General features: G+C 33.7%; 2 protein-coding genes across 2 annotated transcripts in view; one reads left to right on the forward strand and one right to left on the reverse strand.

Annotated features, from left to right (window-relative positions):
* Nucleotides 1-6000, forward strand: part of LOC111614164 (protein Shroom1-like) — a 58032-nt gene that overhangs the window by 32368 nt on the left and 19664 nt on the right. The gene's annotated exons all lie outside the window — the stretch shown is intronic.
* The window catches only part of LOC111613633 (deoxycytidylate deaminase-like), a 94477-nt gene continuing 89161 nt past the window's right edge, over nucleotides 685-6000 (reverse strand). The window contains exon 7 of the mRNA XM_023354989.1: nucleotides 685-1291. The gene's annotated coding sequence lies outside the window, so the exon portion shown is untranslated. The remainder of the gene's footprint in view (nucleotides 1292-6000) is intronic.

Consider the following 6000-nt stretch of genomic DNA (forward strand, 5'->3'; position numbering starts at 1 on the left):
TCTGTCTTTCCGTAATTTCGAGAACGGAGTTTGATAGATGAAAGACGAGGCCAGATATGGAAATCTTAGCTGCAGAGACCCCGATTAATAATATACAATCTTCCGATACGGACCGCAAGCTGCGTTATTTCAATTCAAAAATTATTCCCTAAAATATGTTAGATAGATGACCGACACGACTATTGTTGAAGGAAAAGTATGATTTACAGGGGCAAGCCACTACTAATCTAAGGTTGAGAGCATATATTTTAAATAAAATAAATTAAAAATTGCAGCCCAGCATTGTTACCTTGTGACAATAAATAATTGTTTGTGTATAAAATATAATATTAAAATATTAACCGATTTTACACATTGTGATATATTTTTTGTCGAAATTAAATACAAAAAGAAATGTTATACTGTTTTTAAAAACGAACGAAAGACTTTAAAATAATCTTAGAATATATTTTTTGTTAATTAGCAGCGCCGAATCCCTTTTTAATAATTTTCTTAATAAAAAACTGCACTTTGTGAGATTATCTGAAAAATTTCATTGTGAAGAGAGTTTAAAAGATTACCAATGATACAGATATATTCGAAATGCTCCAATTGTTTTATTTATTCTTTTAAAATTACATCGTGTATTTTCTTCTTAAATTATTTAACATTTAACTAAATTATTCCCTTTTATTTCAGGTTTCCACCGGATAGTATTAAATCAGGAAAAGAGTTTTCTTGATTTGTATCTTAAATATGTTCTTTTTTTTTTGTAATTCTTTACAGTATCGAAATTTATTAAAGTAATATTTTTAAGCTTTCATTTTATAATTTTAGTTACATTTTTAATTATATCTTTTTGACCATCCTTCTTTCTACATTCTTATAATTTAAATTTATCATCTATCTTTGTTGTGGTTATGTTAATCTTCCTCGTCCTATTCTATATGTAGACCTTCTAAAAATGGGAATAATTTAACCAAAGTTTAGTTATTTTGCTTTAACTAGTTGCTTTTTTAAACAGAATTTTATGCAAATTTTTAGGTATTTTCAATGAAAAAATTAGATGTATTTTACTAAACAGAATATTCTCGTAACATATTTGAGAAATAAGAAACGAAAGTTGAACATATATATATATTTAATGTTACGCTTAATATACAAATTATAACTTTACGTGTGAATTTAAATTCGAATAAATGAAAGTATTATTTTAATAATTCTTCTCAATTTTCCAAATATTGTTTAAACAACTGATAGTTTCTGATACGTTCTTAATCCTTGCAGTTTGGATTGATCCATACGAATAATCCTGTAATACAAGAAAGGAAATTATATTATTTTCTATTATTTGTGCTTACAAAATCTCATAAAATAGTTTGAATTCTTAATACTAATGTTATTAAAATAATATAAAAAGTAGTACTTGTATTGAAAATACATTAGTAATTAAGAGATCCATGTGTTTAGGAGTTCATAGAGTTCATTCCGCTAACACCATAAGAAACTAAAGTCAAATTTACCTTGTCCAAATATACAAAACTGCCAAAAGTCTTTCTTTTATTGGAACAGATTTACTAAAAAAGCAATTGTTATTAAATATTTGTAAATACAGATATTTTGAAGGCTTCATAATTGGTCCTTTCACCACGGGACACGCATTGTGACGAATTACCAAGACTCCAAACTTGTTTGTTTTCTAGTGCATATTTTTTGTTTGTATACTAAAGAATATTTGCTTTAGTGAATCCCATTCCTGTTTATGTTGTTAGGTAAGTAGTACTTATGTTTATGATCACTGTTAATCGTTTTTTTTTTATATTCATTCGCTTAAAAATATTTGCTCGGATAGGTGGATTGTTTATCCTTATCAAATGTTATGTTGAATTAATTATGTGTAGCTTATTCGAATAAAATAATATTAAATTTTAAGTTAACTATAAAAGTTTTTACATTAAAAAAATCCAGCAATAAGCTGCGTAAATTTATGGCAAAAAGTTAAAATTGTGTGTGGTGACATCTGTTAAAAAGTTTTTTAAAATAAAATTTCCTATGTTATTAATGATTATAAAATGGAAAAAAAACTTAATTTTGAGGGTAGTGATGAGTGGTATAAAAAAATTGTAAATGCTAATAACGAGTAAAATCTTTATCAAGTCCGACCTCACTGGAGATACGACTGGAGAATCCTTTCTGTCTTCCCACTCCCTCGACTTTTAACCATAAAAATTTAATATCATCAATACCCCTAATACACAAACTTACTTGCAAAATTTCAGAAATTTTCGACAAAAGGCACAAGAGTTATTAAGCTTCAAATCGTGCCCTCACACACGTTAACATATGTACAAATAGAAAAAAAACTAGTTGTTTTTGCATTTCTCGACGTTTTAAAGCTTCCTCCGAGTCCAAAAATGTAAAAATCATGAGGAGGAATCATTTTTTGACCGATAGCCATCCTTTGTTATATATAAAAGGCGGAAAAATAAAATTCGATTAGAGGAAAGAATTTTTTGACAGATCACTAAAAGTTTTATTTTCAATTCCGTGGCCATCGTCGTTAGAAATTTATCGAATCCAAAAGTGTATTAATAATTTCAATTTGTTTACTCGAATTTCGCATAAACTCAAGACAAATCAAGACAAATTTTAATAATGGACTGTGATATAAAATAAACATCGTGTCCTTTCGAACTCGTTCGTAATATAAATGATTTATCAGCGATGCTATAATGTATTTAAAGCCTTCATTTGTTAATTAAAAAAAATATATATACTCTCATATATCATTCCATACGTTATGATGACATTTAGAAAATATACAATTTATAAAATGTAAATATTGTTTGTTATAAGATGCTTGGAACATGTGAAATGTAACACAAATCTAAATGTATCCAAAGTGTACTTGCAACAGACAAATGTTTACATTAAGACTACGAATTGACAAAGAGCGCTTATGTAATACAGTCTACAAACCATGTGAAATGTAAAAGTGGTATGTTTACATTATTTTTTCTTTCTTTCTTTTTTTATATCAGGCTTCAAAATGTAGGAGTTGTTGAATAGCTTCGGATTCTGAGATTTTGTGGGAGTTTGATGAATGGCATTGTGACCAATCAACCGCATTCTTTATCATTTTATAGAAATAATATCGCTAAATTCCGGATAGAATATAAAATAAATTCGATATTTTATGACAATTTTCCTGGTTTATTACAAACTTTGTGATATATAAATAGGGATAAAATTAGATTATTGCTATTGTCTACCCCTTTATATTTAGGTCTATTAAACTGGTCTATTTTTATAATTTAATACAATAATATACGATTGTGACATTATCATTTGGTCAGATTGAGGTCTTGGCAGTTTGCATGCACAGTTTTTAGCCATACAAATGTTTTTAACTGGTGTTGTATTTAGGTGTGTGTTTTTTTGTGGTTAGAAGATAATTCATCATGGGTTCCTTTCGAAAAGAGTTAGAAAAATATTATGTCGGAAGCGGTTTTCACGGTTGAGTATGGCTACAAAATTGGTCAGAAACACCGACCTAATAGGCAATTTGGGGCGACGGTATAGCGAAAATAATGCGGGGTAACTCGGGAGTGACGATTAAATCAATTTGCCAGCGAAACTCGGACGGTTGCCTTGGTAACTCTTCGTGCCAACATTTACATCCGAGTCGAACACGGAACGTATCGCCGAACTAATCTCATTGATTAATTGACTGACATGTCCCGTCATTAGAACCGGCCCGGGGAAGAGGCGAAAGCGCGTGCGGTTTAAAACTCCTCCTTTGGCCGTCATTAGGCATCCCCCCGCGATCGATGGTACGAGAATATTCTTAAATTCTGGAACGATGCCAGGTGCACGCCTCGACCGAAAAAGAAAGAGGCCGCCGGTGACGTCAGACAACAAACTCCGGTATCTTTAGTCGTTCACGCGTCATTTACAAAGTGACGAGTCGGGTTTCGGTCCGTTTAACCGGTACGAGAGAGAGATTTTCTCTCTCTCGCCTCATTTCCGGCATTTGCCCGGAACCAAACCCGTACCACTTTAATAGCCGCTAATGCGTGGGATGGAGAGACGAGCGACACCCATGCAAAACGCCGAGAACCGAAGGAATTCATATTACCACGCCACCGAGGCATTAGAGGAAATTAATTTCGGTGCCGTCACTCACTTCATACGACACGCGGACAGCTCGGATATTAATACTTTACAGTTAGACAGTCCACCGAGAAACAAAGACGTGGCGAGAGAAAACAACTCTCGCAAACTTGCGCCGCTCCTCCGACGTTTTCGATTCTGTTCGGTTTTAATGCCCATTTTTCCAAAGCGCAAAACATTTCTTCCGTTTATTGTGTGGGGATTAGGAAAGGAATTAAATTCCGCGCCGCAATAAGCGAGACTGAATGGCATCCGCGGATTAGGGAGAGATGATAAGCTTTATCCGCGTACGCGTAAGACCCGCGAACAATGGAACAGTTGCCACGTTTCAATGCAGTTACTAGACGATCTCTCCATTGACGGTGGCTTTTGTAGAGAGAGAGAGAGAGATGGAAGTATGAATGCCGATCCTAGACAATGTCCGGCCGACGTCGCATAATTAGTTGGCCGGTTTGTATTTCCTTCCGGCACGAGAGAAACCCTTTTGCAGTTCTTAATGAGCGGGATAAAGCCTCCTCCTCATCCTCCTGTAGATCAACTTTGCCTGCGGTGCCAAAGCGAGATGCCGGTAAAAGCTATTTATCCACCGGAGGGATAATTACAATGTTAGTTGTCACTAACACATTCCGGTAGTAAATTTATAACGACGACTTTTGCCGTAATTAAACACTCTAATATAAGTTCTAATTTGAAACGCTGGTCTTATACGATTAGCCTTCTCTCTAATTTTCCACTCATTTCCAGATACTTTAAGATCTCTTTGTCAAATCCTTTCCTAATTGCCCCCGTTTCTCTTTAAATGCCGTCACTTTTGACGTCTCTCCAACTTTATAACGAATTAGCAATTTTTCTTTCTTCCTCTTCTTCTACAGAGAAGAATTATTCCGTCTTAGACAGGTTAATTCATTTTCGGGCGTTTATCTTCCTTCCTCCTCAGTAAACTGTGGCACGTGGCAAATCTGAAGAATAACGAAAGTTAATTCCTTCCTTTGCAGCTAATAATCCATTTCATCGATTATTATTTAATGGACGAGTAGGAAGGAGGATTAGTCGCATTATCTACCATCGATGGGGTATTTAACTCTATTAACCGAAAGTTTTCTTGCCTGCTAAATGTAATTAGAGAAAAACATGTTAATAATTAGTTTCTCCGCGATCGACGAGTGAAAATAGTAATTAAATTCGGGTTTTCTCTTTAGATCTTTGCCGAAAATGAAAGATGAATAATTTTTTCTTCAGCTTTAAATATCCTTAATGAAGTAGAAAGTGGCAAATTTGAAGTTCAGTAAGAACAATTCGCAGTTTTCTAACTTGTTGGAAACTTGAAAAATCGATTTCTCCCCCTCCCAACCATCGTGTGGGATCTGTAACGGCATCATATTTTATTAAAGAACAGTTGGGTAGTTTACGAGTGTCGGATAAGGAAAACTGGAATCGTATAAGTCCACTATAGCAATACGTTAGGCGAGAGTACAGGTCGGTAAAGAATGTGTATATGGGGAGGAACAACTTATCCAAAAAAGCTATTTTGTTTTGGTGTGGCACCGACCAGTGGCATTAGGAATATTTCTCGCCGCTCTGTTATGAATTGCACTTCTTTTTTTTTTTATCGCTCTCCGCTTTTGTCTGGAGTGTTCTTTTGTAGAACTGGATTAACTTGGCTGCGGGCGATAATCGATCAACGTATATCGACGCGTTATAGCTACAATGTGGGATATCTTACGACTTTTTTTGCTATACCCCGACGATCCTATTAAATTAATAAAAAAAGAACTGTAGTTTTTTTTTATATCGTATACATTTATATATATATACCGACTGATATAGCCTATAAAATTACTTACGCGA

Source organism: Centruroides sculpturatus, unplaced genomic scaffold (genome assembly GCF_000671375.1).
Source record: "Centruroides sculpturatus isolate CEXI.00-Female unplaced genomic scaffold, Cexi_2.0 scaffold2, whole genome shotgun sequence".
Taxonomy (NCBI): Eukaryota; Metazoa; Arthropoda; class Arachnida; order Scorpiones; family Buthidae; genus Centruroides; species Centruroides sculpturatus.